The sequence below is a fragment of the Thunnus maccoyii genome, chromosome 17, assembly GCF_910596095.1.
Source record: "Thunnus maccoyii chromosome 17, fThuMac1.1, whole genome shotgun sequence".
NCBI lineage: Eukaryota > Metazoa > Chordata > Actinopteri > Scombriformes > Scombridae > Thunnus > Thunnus maccoyii.
Window position 1 is genome coordinate 6,540,382 of NC_056549.1, and position 20,360 is coordinate 6,560,741.

At 39.0% G+C, this 20,360-nt stretch overlaps 1 long non-coding RNA gene across 3 annotated transcripts; it reads right to left on the reverse strand.

Annotated features, from left to right (window-relative positions):
* Positions 1 to 143: 143 nt before the first annotated feature.
* On the reverse strand, positions 144 to 15,342 carry LOC121881860. Of its 3 annotated transcripts, XR_006091934.1 has the most exons (7): positions 15,251 to 15,342; positions 15,014 to 15,135; positions 12,960 to 13,215; positions 7,751 to 8,008; positions 1,640 to 2,085; positions 1,278 to 1,410; positions 144 to 962 (listed from the first exon to the last, which is right to left on the reverse strand). It is a non-coding gene; the product is annotated as an uncharacterized LOC121881860 (long non-coding RNA). The 3 variants fall into 3 exon arrangements; XR_006091935.1 differs by lacking the exon at positions 15,251 to 15,342 and having other exon boundaries at positions 12,960 to 13,147; positions 15,014 to 15,101; XR_006091936.1 differs by lacking the exon at positions 15,251 to 15,342 and having other exon boundaries at positions 1,278 to 1,371; positions 15,014 to 15,090.
* Positions 15,343 to 20,360: the final 5,018 nt, after the last annotated feature.

Sequence of the window (20,360 nt, forward strand, 5' to 3'; positions counted from 1 at the left end):
TCCCAGTTTCCATCTGGGAATTTTCTTTCTCTTATAATAAATCATTGTGCCAACTTTATTGTAAAGTTATATTCTCTCTATTGAGTTTGTTCTCCTAAGATATTGAATCAAAAACAGATAACACTTCTTTGTAAAAGATCACATAAATCAAAGCTTAACTTTATTTCTTCAAGGTTCAGTATCAGTTCCCTAGATAGATAGATAGACAGATGGATAATAATACATATGACATTAAATAAATAAATACATGATAAATGAATGAAATTATAAATTTATGGCTTTCTAACTTATTCCTCAAACAAATCCACAATCTTTTATTGTTTGCTTGCCCAGCCTGGAACTGTTATTCATGCTTTTCTGTCTCCTTTAAAAATGCCATTAATGTCCCTGTGGAGATATGTGGTCTCTTGGTGGGTGGGGGACAAGCAGAGGTGGATGGCTCATCATCCGCCTGTGCGGTGGAGCCGCTAGATGTGCCAGGTTGTGCAGTATCCTCTTCCTCCTCACATGCCTGGCCACAAGTAGCAGCTCCAGCTTCAGCAAATGATGAGCCACTGCCACCGGAGGCATGGTTTCCTCCTACACGAGTACATCAGGACTGGGGGATCATTTGAGGGCTGCATCCCGATGTCCTAATGCATCTGGGAAAACCACAGTGGCCTCCCCTCCATCAGTCCCCTACCATGCTAAAGGATTTTTGAGCTCCTGGAAGAAATCAAACAAGGGATTTTTTTCATGCAGACACACTGAAACAACAAGAATGTGATGCATTATGTAAAATAACAAAAGTCACAAATGCTTATATGGAAGTGCACTGAGCCTGTAATAAATACAAAATCTTATATTTCCTCTTTAAATTGTCAGATTCTTTGAATGGAGGTGAGTGGAGGTAAGTTTTCCCTCCATGCCCATGATCCTCATTACTTTCTTGTGGAGAACAAACATGTCATCTTATTGCATCCCTGCAATGATCCAAGACACAAGATATTTATGGTCAGTATTAGTAAAAGTCTCTCTCGTTATTACAGTAAGGTGACTATGCCTGAACATATTCAACTGTGGAACTGTATTATTCAGAGTCAGTCTATGTTATTAGCAAGGTTTATTTTCACATATGGCATTTGACTGATGATAGTCTCTCATACAAAGTGAGGGGAAGAACCTGTGTGATCACTTAACATGAGCGAGATACATAATAATTACAACAAACACTATTTAGTTGGCACGTGGACAATAGTGATAGCAATGAGAAAACAGACTTAAAACAGAAAACTCACCCCCAGGCTTTCTTGGCTGTATACCTCTTCATCGTGATGAGGTGGTCATTTCCCGACCTGTACAATATAAGCTTTGCCGTGTCTTCGTCTTTCCCTGTTAAATGAGGCATACTTCCTGTCAGTCAAGGACAACCTACAAACCATGAAACACATTATTTCACTCACATAACATGCAGAACAATTCATGATAGGCAAATGTGTATGGTTTTTATCAGTGAGTTTGTTTCTTAAAATGAGGAGCTAAACATAAAATTTGGCAGCCAAGTGAGTACTTGTAATTTTGTTACTGTCATAATGTAACAGTTTCTAACACGGGGTCTGATGAATAATAGTAATCAAAGATGTTACATTTACATACATACCTTAAGAGGGTGCTGTTAGTGAGACTTATTACATAACAGAACAGGTTGTGGATGAAATAAACTTAATTGAAACGTGACAATGTTTAGGATCCCCATCTTCTTGTATTAAATGTCATCGCTCTTTGGAGCCTTTAACAAAAAGAATATAACGGGCACTCATACTTGTACTGTTTCTTCACCGAACTCGTCCAATAGTGCCAGACGTAGAGAGTATTTACACATCGTGACATTGAGCTAAACGTCTTTCGGGAAGGCTGCTCTCGTGCATCCTCGCTCATGGCTCCTCAGAGATCCCTCCTCGCTCCTCAGAGCAGAAATAAGTGTATTGGGACGGCCTTCAGGATGACAGACCGGAATAATTTCCAGGTCTTTCCAGGAGTGAGGAACGATCAAATAAGAGGATTGAAATGCACCTGAAGTAACAGAAATTCCTCTTTGACACGGCTCTGTCAAAGACAAAGGTAGACAAACGTAACGATAAGAAAGTAGAAACAGTAAAAACATCACAATATGCTGCATTGAGCTGTAGTGACAACAACACAATTTTGTACCTAATCACATTTTGCCAATACAAAAGCATGAGTGCATTTGATAAAAGTTCTTAAGTTGTTCACACACACAAGTTCAGATCAAATCTGTGCGTACTGAGATTGGTGAGCAACACTGAATGTAAACAAGAAGAAAACTCCGCAGGCTGTCTTTATTAAATCATTAGCAACAAAGACACTCTGTGGGCTTTTTGCTGGTCAAACAGAAATAAAAAGATCTTCAGTTTGAGAGCAGGACCAACCGCAGAGATTTAAGTCAGATCGGAGTCAGTAATTGTTATCCCGTCAGGTTTAAAAACTTAATCTATCAGTTTGGTTTAATGAGCGAAGAAAGGCCGGCCTTTCCTGCCCGATTATCTGACCAGTAAAGCACAGATTGGCCTTTTCAGCTGCCTAATTAAACTGATTAAAAGTCAAGGAGTCTTAATCACACAGACAATGGATCCTCTGTGTGTGTGTGTGTGTGTGTGTGTGTGTGTGTGTGTGTGTGACTGTATCTGGTGCCTGCTCTGACAAGGCGTTACACGTTAATGCAACACCAGCCACCAGTTCTTACTTCACAGCTCTCATCTCGCCTCGGGGTTGATCCTCTGTGTGTGTGTGTGTGTGTGTGTGTGTGCGTGTGTGTGTGTGTGAGAGAGTGAGTGAGTGACAGCGAGAGGGGAAATATCCTTCACCCTATGCAGTGGTTATTTTTGAGATGCGAGTATGAATCCGAGTGTGAATCTAGATATCCGACAGCTCGTGTTTCATGTTTCCCACCTTATGACAGATTAGCATAATAGAATATGCGTGAGTTGTTATTGCTCATGCCGGGAAGTTCGACTGTTTGAATAGTGTCTGTATACTCAAGTGCAGGACACGCTAACAGGAAGTGTGGATGTCAAGTTGAAGAAAAGCATTTTTGCTTCATTATCCTCCCAAAATATGAGGCTATAGGCTAAATAAAGCTGATAATAGGTAAATTACTTTTTTATTTTACTTACTATGATAATTGTGTTGATGCTATGTGTGTATTATTTTTACAGTAAATAAAGACAAATCTACCAACTTGTTTGTATGTTGTATCATGACAGCAGCAGAAATAAGACGCAGGATTCAGACACCACAGACTCGGGTTCACATCCTGTGGATGAGTTTCTATATTTTTTTGTCAACAAATCTCATGTGCAGAGCCAAACCAACAATGAACGTGTCCTACTTATAAGTATTGTGTGTTTATCAAAGCCTGATATATCTTATTCTTCTGAGCTGTAGCCCTCTGTTGTTGTTCAAAACTCTTAAGAACACATCAATTATCCACATCGCTGAACTGGGTGACATGTTTCTCAGTACATACAGTACACAGCACTCTCTCTCTCTCTCTCCTTCCCTCTGGTCTCTCCTTGGTGTTTAGTGTATCAGGCTATGAGGCAGAAAGACCATTAAAATCTCCTTGAAGCAAAGTAGTGTTTTGGGGCTGTCAGAGTTCATTGGTCAGTTCAGCTATTAGCTGGAGAGAAAAAGACGCTTTAACATGCTCTAACACACACACACACACACACACACACACACACACACACACACACACACACACACACACACAGATCTTTGGCCCTGCAGGGCTAAAACACTTATGCAGTATATTCACAGAGATTTGTAAGTATGCACACGAGGATTCATTTTAGACAATAAAATGAAACTTTAGATGAGTAACCTGTAAAATATGAAACCCTCTCTCAACCATGGGGATTGTCCTCACCTTGAATTTAATTAGTTACAATGAATCATGATGGTGACACATTTTTATTAATTGAAAACTTCCAGCAAACAAACGACTCCTGCTGCATAAAGCTTTGTCTTTGCTCACGCGGACCTCCACGGAGGTTTCTATGATGAATGCATTCTCCGTAGCAGTATTCTCTGAAATGCCAGGGGGTGCAATCAAAATATTCAGTAAAGAAGCTAAGAGTCAGTGCATGTTAACGTAAGAATGTCAGAGACCAAACATGGCTGCTGTGTGTTTATGTGATTATGGCTAATCAACAAAAAAAAAATTGATGCAAGAAGAGTGATTGTCTTATTCACATTATTTTGTGTATTTTTGACACTTGTTGGAGATCAAAAATGAAAAATGCCTCTTATCTATTTTCTATATGAATATGTTTATTAGACAGTGATGATTAAGACATGACAGGAAACTAGAGGAGAGAGAAATGGGTTATGACATGCAACAAAGAAACCGGAATCAAACTGTGGACGTTGCAGTAACGTGGCGTGCATCTTAACCAGTAGGCTACCAGGGCGTGCCAAAAAAATATCTTTTATTTATGATTATGTTTTAGGAAGTCCCTCTCCACCTCAAAGAGTACCTGGTAGCTTTTAAATTTAACCTCTGGTTTACGCTCTGGGTCGACTTTAGCCAGCATTTCGGTCCAAGTGCTCCAGTCTTCCTTCACCTGTTAAACAACACTGTCCTGCCTGTGGGACACTTTAACCTTGTTGGTGCTATTTTTCAGGATCACTTATACTCATTCTGACTTTTTGGTTGTAAAATTTAAAGGGTTACCTTTTAAATCAAACCAGGGTGAAGAACAGTAACCTTCTTATTTCAGGTGCATTATTTTTTGGCTTGTGCACAAAAACGGTGGTGCCTGGTAAATTAAACTCTTTCCACAGTTTTAAGGGCATCTGACTCTCCCTGTGGTCACTCAAGGGTCATACAAATGTCCGTACGTGTCCCCTGTTCAGCCAGTCTACCTTTCAAGCTCATTCATCTCGAAACGAAAAGGGGCCGCGTGTGCAGAGGGGCACCTAGTCTCAAAAACTGGGAAGTGCATGACCAAACGCTGTGACAACTTGAAGAGCCTATGCGCTTGACGCAAGAGGTGCAATGACATCACTTTTGGCTCTTGCACCCTCACACCTGGCACATTGCGTCAAGCATAACAAGGCTTAATCCACTTCTCTGCTGTCAATTCATATGCTCAGTATGTTCCAAAAACTCAGAGTGCCACCAAAATATTGCTTCAGACGTCTGACCTTCAACATCCTCAAAAGCTCAACGCGCTTAATGAAGCATTACTTATGTTTTCATTAAGTTTGGAAAGAACTCTGACAGTTTCCTAAAATAAAACATGAATAAATGCACAACCTTCACTTCACCTGACTCTAATTCGACGTGGCGTTTTGTGTTATGTTACCCTGTGGTGTTTTTATTTATTGCTATGGTGATAGGGAGGAGGTGTGACACGCCACATGAAGTGGGGACTTTGCCTTTGTGTTCACCTCTACGCCCCCGACTCCTACATTTTCTTTGTTTTTTATTCTTCCAGTTGGAGCAGAGGCCTGTAGCACGTGTATCTGACTTGTCGTCAGCTTTTATTGACAGCTTTTCCACCTTGAAATGTTCATGTTGATAATGTCATTCAAAAACAAGCACATGCAGGATTATTGACATGAGGGAGGGATACCGAGGCCCCCTCCTCCCGTCCCCCGCCATAAAGTAGTCTTTTATTCTCTTGCTTATTCAACTGTTTCCTGAAGACAAATTGCGTCAGATCGATTGTGAACGATTGCCATAATGTTACCGACTTTACTCAGAGAGAAGCAGAAAAAAAGAAGACGTAAGCGCCAAATTGAGTGAGTCACATAATCATCACAAAGAAAGTGGCAGCGAGTAATATCAGAGATACAACTTGAGATCAGGAAAAAAAGCTCTCCACGTCCTCGACCGCTGCGCTACAAGCCATTATGGAGCCAATCACTTCTGCATTTTTCGTTGAAAGTGTGACCACAAATCAAAAGATCAAAAGGGTCGAGGGGACGAGTGATGAAAGCAGAGAGAGAGAGAGAGAAACGTTTGTCCAAGTGGCAGATGTGATGCCAGGAAATGCAGAGGCAGGATTGGACTGCAGGCGATAGAAAGAGACAATTTAACAATGAGTCAGAGCACATGTTGACCTCTGCATCAGCAAGAAACTCAGAGAGGAGCCCGGCTTCACCGCACGCAGCAGCGGAGATCTGGCAAATAGAAAGGACACCATGTGGTTGACTGGTAAGAGCTAAATAGAAGAGAGATGATGCATGTGCTGAAACTACAAATGATAGATGAGCATTAATGAACATTGACAAATTAACTGATTTTTTTTTTCTTTTTTGTTTAAGTGTTCTGCAACATTTGGTGCCCAGATCGAATGGACTTAAGCTGTCAGTGTACTCCACTGCCAATTCCCCGAAACCAACAATCAGACATTCACACCCACTTCATGCAGTGATTGGCCAGCTGTGCAGCAACCAAGCGGCAGCCACCATGTCTTGAGTCTGAGGCCTTGTCTGCACATATATGGATATTTTTCTAAACAGCTATTTTAAGGAAAAAAGAAAAAATTCTGTCCACATGACCATCGTTTTACAAAAAATCTCCATGTGCACAAGAACGCAAAAATGACTACAAACGCTCAAACAAGCATGCTGGGCCAGTAGGTGGCGATAAAGTCTACGATAAACACCAGAGAAGAACAGTCTGAACATGCGTAGTGAGCTTATTTTATTTTGGTGATAGTCTTAAAGCTTCGTTTTACATGTCAACACAGATACACAGAACTGCTCTTTTTAAAAATCTGCACTTTAGATGGCATTTAAAAAGAAAAAAAATCTGTTTTAGTTACCTAAAACACCGTTTGTGTATGGATAAGAGGCCAAAATATAGAGGAAAATGTCAGTTTTTGCAAAATATCCACATTAGTGTGGACAGAATCTGAATTACCTCCAAGTGCCATCAACAGCTGCTAGATGCTCCGATCACATTCAAAAAGTCTCTTTTCTCTAGAAATGCAAAGTTACTCATGTTTTTCAATAAGTCATTATGGTGTCAATCTCTAAATTCAGGCCCTCTAATAAGTGTGCTGGTGGTCATTTTGGAAATTATTGCTTGTTAATAAGATTTGAAGAATTATACTAGCTTTGATGTCTGTGCTGTGTGGGCGTTGATTGACAGCTGTGATTGGCAGTTGGCTCGGTTGCTGCTCTCCCCGGCCCTGGCACTCGCACTGAGTCGTGTTTCTACATACTGCTTGTGCATTTCCAACATACTGTAAGTGTTCTTGAAAACTCCTACAAATGTATCACAGGGAGATCTTAAAGTATAAATAAACACTACATCACACTCATAATGTAAATTAAATGTACAACTAATAGAGTACAAATACATTTAGATTTTTCCTCATATTTATTTTCTTTGTCCACTCATTCAAACACTCAAAACGCTACTGATGTTATTGATTTACATACTTTATATTGCCATTGGTCGCCTTATGTTTTGTTAGATTACTCTTTAGTCAAAAGTCATGTGCCATCCTCCCCTTGAGCAGAGCTGTGACACTCCCTGTGTGTGTGTGTGATTGTCTGCAGGTGTGCCGGCATCAGAGCAGAACCACGCCAGCTGCAACTCATCTCAGTAATCAAGCCTTATTCTACAAATGCTCAGCCGTGCCACTTCCACTCCGCCAGATCATAGACTCTGCTATCCATCAGTGTTTGTCAAGCCACTTCACCTGCATTTATCCTGTTTTGTTGTTGTTACCTGGTTTCCGTTGCCTAACCCGGTCTCCTGATCCCTGCAGTTCCATCTGCTCTGGCTCTGGTCCCTGTCTCCTGTCCCCGTCATTTCATCAGCCCCGCTTCCCTGCCCTGGACCCCCGCTCTCTCCAGCTTTCAGCACAAGCCTCAGCCCCACCTTCCCCAGACCCGCATTTCCCTTTACCCCCACCTTTTAAAATAAATACATTGTTCCTACTATATCCCTGCCTCCTCAACTTTGAGTGTCTGCACTTGGGTTCACCTGTTCGCCCCGTGTAACACAATTCAAAACACATTTGAAATATCATGTTTGTAACATGCTTCACATTTCAGCAGAGTAAATTTAAGCACATGTTAGTACAGTTTAAATTCTCACATGTAATACATTTTAGGAATATTAAGTTACACTTAAAGTGTACTGGGAGTGTTATACAGGTACATTTCCAATATATTGTCAATGTACTTGTACTCTATTAGTAAATTTGTACATTTCATGTAAATAAGTGTGATGTAGTATATATTTAAGAACATTGGTAGTACACTTTAAGTACACAAGCATACAGCTACAGATATATAGATATACACTTTGTCATAAAAGAGAAGTTGAGACAGAATCTCACTTCCTGTTATACTGTGAAGTTTTCTTTGAAAAAATAAATCATATATATATCCTGAATTTATCCACCTCCCTGATCTTCAGAAACTGTCCCGTCTGTGTGGGGAGAAAAGTCAATGTGCAGTAAAAGCTGCAAAATATATGAAGTCTTGTCATAATCTGAGAGAAATAAGCTCTGTAGTAAATGTTTCTGTGTGATTACATCTGTAAAAATGCCTTTTATTATATTGTATTTAATATTATTGTTTATATTTACATATTATTGTATAATTATTAATCATTTGTCAATGTTTATAATTTTCTGTACTGCTTTGGCAATATAGATTTCTGATCTGTCATGCCAATAAAGCTTGAATTTGATATATAGGTACCTATTTATTTTTTTATATTTGTTTATTTTGGCACATCGGCTCCATTAAAAGTCTGCTGAATTAGCTATTAGCAGCTCCTGTTTGCAATATATTCATGAATGTACAGACAAGTATCACTAGATTACTTTGATACTGAAGAAAACGTGATGATTCTCAGGCCTGAAGCCTCTTTTTTTCTCTGGTTTCTTGGCGGATTTATGGAGGTTTATTGGCGATAGACATCAAAGATAATTATATCCTCGGGAAGTGGAAGTCACACTGACTCAGATTTTGTGTTTCATGTCTGTATGTAAAGATTTGACTGAGTTATGACCCCTGAGAAGGATTTTTGACTCTTCACCTCACGCGCTATCTTTGCCTCCCCTTCAACTCTTTTGGCTTTGAATGTAGTTCCCAAAGTTCCCATTCAATTGGGCGATTAAGGGGACACAGAGATTGTAGTAGGAAAACCTGAAACTGTAAAGGGGGGAAACATTTAAGATATAACATGAACTCTACTGTGTCTGTAACCACGAGGACAGAACAACACAAAGGAGGAGCTGAACCATCTCACAGTTTGGGGTCTCAAGTCTCTGTGGTTCTTCTGGACAAGATGCTGGAGACAGATACAACATCAGATTATACACGAAAGGTTAAATTCCAATTTAGTGACAGCAGATAAGAGGTGGCTCCGATATCGATAAAAGAAATTGCATTTTGTTACGACAAGGACAGAAAGGACTCAGAGCCATGTCAACAAAAATGAATTTCCCGAAGGATTACAAAGGTTACCGAACACACAGAGGACGATGACGTCGCTTTCTGGACTCCAATCCCACCGTCGATGATGTTCGGCTACAGACAAATCCCAAAGCAAACACTGAGTTGCATCATGTGAAGACTGGGAGAATGATTATTTGAAGGCCAACTAAAATAAATAAAGCAGGAATAATCAGTATAAAAGAAAAATAAATTAAATTCTGTGGCACTTCAAAGCAGAACAGACACCAGATGAATCAAAGGGTGAAATAAGCTGCTGATTGAGACTCTTAAAGATGGAAAACAAAACAGCAAAACTTGTTCAATCAACTAACATAAATTCTAATAAGGATAATTCTCAGTTTTTAATGTTTTTTTTCCCATTTCTATCAGTAATATTGACATGCTCATTAAGTAAACAGATGACATCATCATCGTCAGTTTTCTTTGATAATTCAGTGCAGACCCTTATTTATAATTAGGGAGTTTAGAGCTGCAATGATTAGTCAAAGACAAAATATGAAATCGCCAGCTGTTCTGATAACTGACTAGTCATTTTTAAGCAAAAATGCCAAATATTTGCAGTTTCCAGCGTCTCAAATGTCACAACTTTATGCTTTTCTCTCTCATACATGTAAACTTGGACTGTTTGTCTGACAAAACAAGACATCTGAATACTCCACCTTGTGCTGCAGGAAATTATACACAGACAAAACCATATATCGAGTGGAAAAAAGCCGGCTTTTTTCTTTATTCTAACAATACTAATATATACACACACACACATAAAACATGTTTATTATTTTTGAGTGCAAAGAGAGGGATGATTAAATGGGATTTCAGTTGGATTTTGAATAAAACCACATAATACTCGTCTCTCTGGCCACTCATCTGCCCAACAACACTCGAGCTGATCATCTGTGCACGTGCTCTCTCTATTCTCTATTGTAATCTGCACTAATCAGAAGAGTGTCAGCAGGTGAAGTACCAAAGATCACAGAGGGAGAGTTTAGCAGAGCTTAGTGTCAGAGAGCAGGGTTGCATTCAAGAAGCATCAGTCTGTCACAACAGTCTTCAGGAAGTGAAAGTCAGCCTCATACATGTAAACAAACCAGTGTGCACGGATGAATATACAGCCAGACATAGATACTGATGTAGTTAACCATAATGGCTGTTCCAGGTTACTTTCTGTGTTTACTTTTGTTCAGATTCGAGACAAATGAAAGGATTCATGTAGAAATTATGTTTATTTGGAAAGCTGAGTACTTCATTTTGCATGAGTCCTTGTTTCCTTAAATCTCTTTATGGAGGTGGTAGGTTCAGAATTAGAAGTCAAGTTGAAATGAACCCAAATTTTCCTTTAAGAGCCTCAATTTTATTAAGAACAAACCTGGAAGAAATAGTAAACATTTTTATAGAACAATAAAGGGGAACTTTTTCAAACACTTCATACTAGAGCTGCAACAATTAGTCGACTGGTTGAATTAATCGGCAGAACTTAGAGAACTGAATAATCTTTTAAGCAATTTTTTAAGCAAAAAAGGGGGAAAACCTTCCCAGGATGATAAATCAATTGTCTTTTGGACTGTTAAACAAAACAAGACATCTGAAAGGTGATCATGGGCTCTAATTTGATGGAGAAAAAACGATTGTTAGCTGCAGCCCTACCTCATTGTGTTTTGCTTTTCTCTTTAATATAATTTTTGCTGCTGCAGAGACTCCACACGGGATCAATAAAGTTTCATCTCACTTCTTCTAAACTAAGAAAAAAGTGTTTTTCTTTCTCTCACACAAACACTATTTGCAGGCAACACAGAAAACCGAATAGCAAAAAACACCTTGTCAGAGAAGCTGGCTGAAATACAAACTCCCCCCCTCCAAAATAAAAGTAATCAATACTGCACTTTGAGTATTTTTTTCATTAGTCCTGTGCAGTCCTACCTCACACACACACACACACACACACACACACACACACACACACACACACCAGCCGTCCAGCTCCGGGCCCGTCTGAGCAAACAGCCCTTTCATCCATTCTCCGTCTGTGAATAATACATGCGCAGCAGAGAAGTTGACTCATCTTTCAACTGTATTAATGCATCTGTGGTTGCATTTTTGCATTTTTCTCCAGCCTGCATTTGCACACAGACTTTTAACATATTACATTTCCGAAGCCAGATGCGGTGGTGATGATGAAGCATCTCATTATGTGTTTTTTTTTTTTTACTTTCGCTGCAGTGAATTAAACTTGAACGTTGGGATTTCTTCACGACAGAAAGTCTGGGGGGCTACAAGCAAAATTTTAAGATAACATGAACAACAGAGCAGCAGATAGAGGACAGGTAACATAAAATATTCAAACAGGTGAATCATCACGACCAAAATATCCAACAAACAGTTTTTACTCACTTAATCTTCAGTGTGTGTTTTGTTTGTAAAAAGTTGGAGGTAAAAACATGTTTTTTATGGACTTTAAAATTCAGATTATATAACAAGGACATTTTTTTTGGGCTTGTGCATTATGTATCTCAACCAGTATTTACATAAAAGTTTGTTTCCAGGAGGCTGGAGGACTGATCCATATGAAAGCTCTCTAGCAGCAACTCTGTCTCCTAGAAATGATCTTTTATTATCTTATTATAGACAAATAGAGTTCCCAGTGTGTGAGGTATGTTTTAGTATTTCATTTTATTAAACTGCTTTGTTTACTGTCAAATTTGTGTTTGTATAATTGATACTTTTATATTGTTATTCCTTCATCTCTTATTGACAAGGAACTCTTGTCGACAAACCTTTTAAATCTTGAATATTGTCAATTACTGAGTTCTTTGTTCTCAAAAAATGTTCAAATTTATGTGAATACATTGTCTTTCTAATTGCTTGAACTGTGACAAGAATGTGATATCACAGTTCAGATGTGAGTAATAAACACTGAGCAGCTTGTTGCTCGGTTGTATGAGAGCAAAGCTTCCGTTTCTTTTAGTCCAGTTGTATAATATTGTACTAAAGATGTTAATGGTTGATTGTAAATGGAAAAAAGGTCATTTTTCTAGCAAAGTGCATCAAAACATAAAAATAAAATAAATTCAAAGGTTTTGCTTTCAAATTGTTACTTTTTTCATTATGGATAAATGTCCTTGGGGTCCTTTTATCACAACCAATTACTAACTTATTTTGCCGTCTGCATTTATATGATGGGACCACATTTGCATACTGAGAGCTAAATTGAAAAGTGGAATCATCTCTAAGTCAGGAAACTTTTTCCCTTTCCAGTTTGAAGGAAATTGATGTGCATTTGAGAGGAGGTTTTACCTACACACATTTTAAAAATCAAATTTAATGGAGGGACCTTCTAACGGATTGAGTCACCCAGTGTTAAGCCCATGTGGGAATTCCTTCAGTGTAAGCGGCCTAATGTGGCAGATCAATCATTCTCACTGTGTGGAGTGTTGTGTAGGTCATCTTTCCTTCAGTAATGAGCTCACCTGCTCTCCACTGCCATGAGTTTCCTCCTTCTCGCTCTTCTCGTCTAGTGTGTAGATTTTCTTTCTGCTGCCGTTAATTTCGTCTCTTTTTATGTTGCTTCACTTCTCTCTCTGCTGTCTCTTTCTTGCTTTGTCTGGTCGGATGATTTCAAACAAGCTAAAGACGGAGGACGACACAAACTGAAGACCTGGAAAAAGTTTTGAGAAGCAGAGTCTGCAAGGCTTATAGAGGGGGGTTGGTATCAGCTCCGAAAACCTACATGGAACAAAACAAGACTGATGATGGAGAAAATACATCATCAATATTTATTATTCAGGTGTACAACTGTGGTAAAGCAGGGAAAGTATAGACAGAAAAAATGTAACTTCACTCCTAATACGCAGCTTGTGGCTACAAAAGAGTTGAAACTGCTATAATGCAATATTTTTATAACACCATCTTAGCTGTCGGTGTGTGACGTGTTGGTCGTGGCGACTCTGCTGCTCCCCTCGGCTTTACAGAGCTTTATAGCGAGTTTCGGTTCACTGTTGAGCTGTCAGGTAACAAGATCATAATCTCAGGCCCCATCCCCACCCACCGCAGAGGATTCGAGAGGTGGTCCAGACTGTTCGCCCCTAAGCACCTGGCTGACAGACTATTGTTCTGCCCCCTACATCAACAGCGTCACGGACTCTAGCCTGATGGCACAGTAGCTGCCATCCCCTATTTCTGCACCCTGCTCAGCTCTCCTAAACGGGACTGGTATGCCTTCTTCTATATCCGCTCCTATTTCCTATCATGGACCCACTGCAGCATGCTCAGTATCAAACCCCTCTGCTGCTAATTATAACAAAATAATTCAAGTCCCTCGGCAACCTCTATTACCCTCTGCTCCTGATTGTAATCCTGTAAATTTTGGTCTTTTAAATATCACATCTCTAAATAATACATCTTTTTATGGTATGATTTTATTACTTTTAATAATTTGGACTTTTTTTTTATCATCACAGAGACATAGTTATCTCAGGGAGACTGTAGTCCTCTTATTGAAGCACCAACCTTAAAGCCCGTCTGTCAGGCAAAGGAAGGAGGGTTGCTGTTGTTTACAGAAAAGATTTTAAATGCTCCCCCATTTTGCATAGTAGTTTAACATCATTTGAATATTTTGGTTTTATATTAAATTCTAAAGATCCAGTGATGATTTTAATAATCTACAGACTGTTCAGGCCAAATAATGTTTTTATCCAAGAGTTTGCTGAGTGATTATCAGCCTGATCTCACAGAAATACGTAAAATGACCTCTTAACACCGCGTTACGTGGTGGTGGCTCATAATGTGTTAAAATTACATGGTCGTACCATGGAAGCAATGCAAATGGAAAGTCAATTAGGATCCTTTGTCGTGGTAGACAGACAAATATGACCCAGAGATGTGATGCAGTTCAGATGACGTCTATGTAAGGTGACAAATGTCCATATTCGGAGGTGGTACGTTGGGTCGATGGCTAGATTGATAGATGGCAAAAAGTGGATTTAGCTGCAGGAGACCGCTGGTGAATTCCTGCCTCCAGACGCTTTTCTGCACATAACTAACTTATTATGCATTCATATCCATGTGCAATCAGTGTTTTAAATTTTATTCTTATGGTCCCAACACCATTTATCTTACAATATACCACTTGTTTTCAATTTAAAAGGGTTTAAATTCACTCATTATATTTCCTATAGTGAAGAGAAGGGGTGATTGTGTTATCTGACTATAACAGACTAATATTAGAACATGTTTTCTAGAACAAATTGCTTGTGGGCTTTTTTAAACGTTATATTATTAATCATAGTGACATCTGTGGTGTTACGGGTCAGAATTGACCCATATGGATCTATGTCAGGAAAAAGGTAAAAACTTCAGTTTGTTCAAAATAAAAGATGCAAATTGAACTTGAACAGGAGGAAAGTGTTTCTCTCTCTTTCTCTGTGTGTGTTCATAATAACACGTTCAAACTGAACATTAACAAGATGGTTTGTGTGTGTGTGTGTTCTTGTTTTAGTGTGCTCCTTGCAGATGTGTTTCTCACATGTGTGGCTGGTTTTTCTGTCCTTGCTTGCAGGGCAGGACTGGCACCTCTTTCGCCAACATCATCCTCATCCTCAGACACATCCTCCTCAAATTTCAGACCACTCTCTGTCCTCCATATCACTGTCATGATCAAAGATATGATCAAAAGCTTCGTAGACAGTCCATCTCTTGCTCATGTTGAAATGGACTGATGCTGCTGCAGAATGAAACTCAAATAAGCCTTATTTATAGATACCAATGTAGCCAAATATCTGTGTTGTCATGTTGTTCATGCCACGCTGCCCAAAAGATGACACTGTGTTTGTCTGCAAGGGGAAAAAAAAGCTCCCATGTATGTAGACATAATATCATGAGGGGGAGGAGTTGTGATGACCATATACCAAATTCTTTAAATGTTGTCTCGATCGTTTTTGTAACATGGTTGGTATTTTTCTTATTGTTTATTGTGTCTAGATTATTATTCATCACAATATTAAAATCACCTCCACAGATTAATATTCCTCCCATTTTCAAAATCACATTCCCAAACAGAGTTTAAAAAAAAAAAAAAAGTTTTTAAAGGTGGGGCATAAACATTAACCATTGTCACTTTTTCATTTTCCAGTTTTCCTTTCACAATAAAATATCTTCCTTCCTTTTTTCATTGAGTTCTTTAGTACATTCAGATTTCACTGAGTTAGGAATGACTATGGTCACGCCTCTTCTACAACCACGGCGGAAGGAACTAAAGAATGTATTTGCAAAGCCAAACCTCTTAAGCTTCTCATTTTCCTGCCTAGATGTGTTTCCTGTAAGTATATAATCTGTGCTTTGTATTTCCTTGATTTGGTCATTATCTTCTGACATTTAACAGGGTTATTCAAACCATTCACATTTTGTTTTTGTGAGTATTGTAGCAATCCAAACTCAAACATAAAAAGAAGTTATAAACTATGAAACATCAGTCGAACATAAAACTTTGTGACTTCAAAAGAAAAGGACTCATCTTGCCATCCTTTAATTTCCCTATTGATGGGAGTAGGGTACCGTGCCTCTTTACTGTCAGGGCCTTCCCTAGTAGTGGAAAAAATACCCACAATCATAAACTTACATAAACCACTCCCACCAGTTTCATAACCTTGCTTGATTAAGTCATAAGTCTTTCTTAGTATGTGGCCCAGAATTTGCATATTTTTCAGATAGTAAAGACAGGAGAGAGAGAGAAAACAACCAACTACTATTTGTCATCTTCATCAGTGTTGCTAAAACTGCTAAGAGGCACATTCTTAAAATTTGTATTGTGTAAATAATAAGAGGATTGTAAAGCTCAATTCAGACTGAATAATAGTAATCAAGTTTAATTGCCGTAAGTAGTTCTAATAACTAAAAATGATACCTCTGTCTAAGCAGGTGCCTCTTCCAAAACTAGATGTATTCCCAAACTCTGTCATATAGAAATCTTGTTCTATCATGTTTATTATCTATCTGGATCACACTTATCTTTTTAGTCCCTCCAGTTTAAACACTTCGGGCTTCGTCTGAACTCCGTGAGCATCTCTCTTTCACGCTGGGCTACGTTGTCTGTCTTGTTGGTATGTTTCCATGGCATCAGTTTGTTCAGTCACTCCTCCACGGCCGTCACAGCACTCACCGACATCACCATCACCTTGATTCTGGCTGCCTCATCCGCACTCTGGTAGATTCACAGTCCGAAGTTCCAGCGCACTCGCATCTCTGTGTAGGGCGTCTGGTACTGGATCCCCCTTCTCCTTCAGTACTGCTTTAATTGGCCTGTACGCCTCATGTCTTTCCATGATGCCAGTTGCGTAGTCGTTGTCAAAGTAAAGTTTCCATTGAGTTCAATCCCCTTTCCCCAAACTTTCTTAAAGATTAGTTCTTTAACATGAAACTGCTGAAAGTTGACTATTATTGATCCTGAAGTTGAGGTCACAGCTGGCTTTGGGATCAATGCGCTGCGAACCCGCTGAATTTCGAGGTCCACTCCATCAGGTAGTGTGAGATGACTTTTAAATAGGTCACTTACAAATTCAGTGACTGATCTCCCCTTTTTATCTTCCAGTACTCCATAAATATGGAGATTATTTCTCCTAAAGTGGCTCTCCAAATCCACTACCTTGTCTTGCTCTGTATCCATGTTCTGTTTCAGTACTGTCAGCGCTGTCTTTCATCTCATGGCAGGCTGATTCCATGATGCTTGAGTTTTGACTCTGCAGCTCTTTCAAAACTATGTCCTTGAAACTCAGTAAGGTCTTCTTCTAAGTTTTCTTGACATAGTTTTTAAATTCACTAAGATCTCTTCTCATATCTTCTTTTTAAAGTCTTTTAACTCTTTAGAGAGTAACGTCAGACCCTCTAGCGGTGCATTACCTTCTTCTGCTGCTGTTTCTTCGTCGTCTCCAGTTTCGTTTTGTTCAGTGATCTCAGCCACATCCGAGTTTTCTTGTGTTTTATTCATTTTCTTGTCAGTCTTATGACTCCTTTGCAATTTCCCTCCTTTAATACTTAAATAGAGCTGTTTTGATGCTGTTTTATATTGATAGAAGGTACTTTTAAAAACCAACTCTGAGGGGCTCACCTCTACACATCCATCTTGTTGTAGTGCCACCAGAAGTCCACATCTGAGATTATTTTTATGTTGTCTGTGAACTTCAGTCGTATGGTTTCGTGGAGGGGAGATACTGCACAGTTTTGTCCGAGTTCAATCAGTTGCACACATAATCTCGATTTCTCATTGTGTGTATCATTGTTCATTTTTGACCCTTAAGACAACACAAGGGTTCTCTAACTTAATTTTAGCAAATCATTCAAACCCCAGAATTTTATTTAAGATAATAGATTCGGTCTTCATCCCCTCTCCCTGTTATTTTATGCAAGAAGGACTGTATTACACCTGTGTTTTTCACTGTAAGTTGCCGCAGCTCAGGTGTGTTTTTCCCTGCAAAAAGGACTGTGTTTCACCTGTGTTTTTCATCGCAAGTTGCAGAGGCTCGGGTGTTTTCTCATGGTTTTTGTGCCTAAACCTAACCAGACTTTAACCACAGCGTTGTCACACCATAAAACATCATTATGTTATAAAATAGTCCTGTGGGTCGTTTGTCTGGTCCCCATCTGTCCTCTAGAGGACAAACACTCATACATGTTGTTTTGAGAGTCATTGGAAATAGACCTGTTGTTTTGGTATGGCGATGCCATTTTAATTGACCGTCGTAACACCTGGATTGGCATTAAGGACTCTGCACTTAGTTGGTTTCATTCTTACCATTTTAAAAAGAACCTTCTTGGTCACCATAGGTAATTACACATCTTCTACAACTCACATTTTCTGTGGTGTACCACAAGGTTCAGATTTACATCCAATTTTATTCTGTATCTGTATGTTTCCACGTGGCCAAATCATCCAATGACACAGTGTATCTTTTCATTGCTACGCAGACAACACACAGATAAACCTTCCCCTGAGACCTGGTGACCCAAAAAGCCCAATCTCACTGACAGCGAGACTGACGACAAGGCAGCAACACAAACATGCCAGTCTTTACTATGTAGTTTGGCCTACAGTCACCTGTGTACTAACGACTGAAAAAAGTATTTCAATTATTTTTGTGACGTTAATAATGTCATGTTGTGAAATAGCTTTATTAAAGTAAAAGTCCTGCATTCAAAAAGTATGTAACAGTAAACACTTTATCAGTTACATGTTGTTAAATATCATCAGATAAAGTCTTCAAGTGTTTCCTACTGTTGGAGGAAAACCTGTGTTAACATATTGTGAAATTTAAAAATTTACTCCTTCTCATTCGGCAACCATTTAACATAATTTGGTATTAATTTTACTTCAACTGTCACGTCCTACCGGAAATGTTTCTGTTTTTTGGACTCTTTGTGTTTTTGTTCTTTTGACTCCCTTGGTTTTTGTTATCCTTCTGATGCCCTCAGACTTTTTCTGTTTTTAGTTGGACTTTTTGAGGGGCTCTTTCATTTGTGTTGCATTTGTTTCCTGGTTTTGGTTTTCCCTGTTCCCTTGTGTGTTCCTCCTGTGTTTTTTGTGTCACCTGTTTCTTTACTTTAGTTCCTGTTTTATTTTGTAATATTTCCTCCTCGTGTCTGGTCACTTTACTTCCTGTGTTTGATTATTTCATTTGTCTCACCTGTGTCTCATTTCCCTCACCTGTGTTTCATTTGCAATCACTCCCTGTATATTTGTAGTCCAGTTTTCAGTTCGGTCTTTGTCTGCTTTTGTTTGATGTTCCTGTGTCTCCTGCGTTCTGGTTTGTTCCAATGACTTTTTGCTTTTTCATTAAAAAATATCTGCATCGGATTGTCCCTGCCTACCGTCTCTGCATTTGGGTCCACCTGCTCCACTCACCCACCCTGACAGTAACAGGTTGTTTTAAGTTGACATAGTGGTTATTAGGTGTTAACTGCTCCTCTTTTTCCCCCAGAGATGTCCAGCTTTACGTTCATATATTTAACACATTCATTCACATCTGGAATCTATTTTGTACAAAAACAAACTGACCTGCAACCCCCCGAACAGCTGCACTGGAACAGTATGGCAATATTTACCATAAAATATATATATTCACTTTTACCTAATAAAACACTGACAAACGAAAAACAACACTTGATTTTCAGCAATGTGCACAAATATCATGATGTAAATTATGTCCTTCAATTAACCATTTTACCTCTGGTTGCCCGCTCATCTACTCTGCCAAAAGTGAACATGAAATGCAGCCGTTTCTTTCATTTTCCTTCTCAAAGTCAAAAGATCCAGGTCTGTCAAGGCTAGCAACCCCCGCAGAGGTTGTGCTATCTTTAAATGGGGCTCGTTATTATCATGTCATAGCCCAGACAACATGAAAAGTAAAAGACTCCCTTCTCATCAGTGCTCTGAAGGCTGACCGGCAGACAGAGTGACAGTCCAAAGTAGCAGGTCTATTATTTAGTTCAGTCGCTGAGCTTCAGGGTGAGCCGTGAAAAATAAACAAACTGGAGGTAAACCAAGGCTCTTCACTCCATGAGATGGCATCTTAACAGGATGAGCAACATGACAGGATGACAGTCCAAAGTAGTAGTTTTTTTTTTTTTTTTCTCTTCAGTCAAAGAGCTTCAGGGTGAGAAATGCCAAAATAAACTAACTGGAACTAAACCAAACCCTCCAATTTCCTACATATAAATAACATAGAAATACATGCTGCTAACACAAGCTCCCTTGAGCACAACAGAAGTAATCTAATTAACTACATTAAATGGCATAACATCCCAAAAGATGTAAAATATTTATAGTTTTGTCAAAATTATAAGGTACCATAGCTCAAGCTGTCTGATTTTACGTACACATT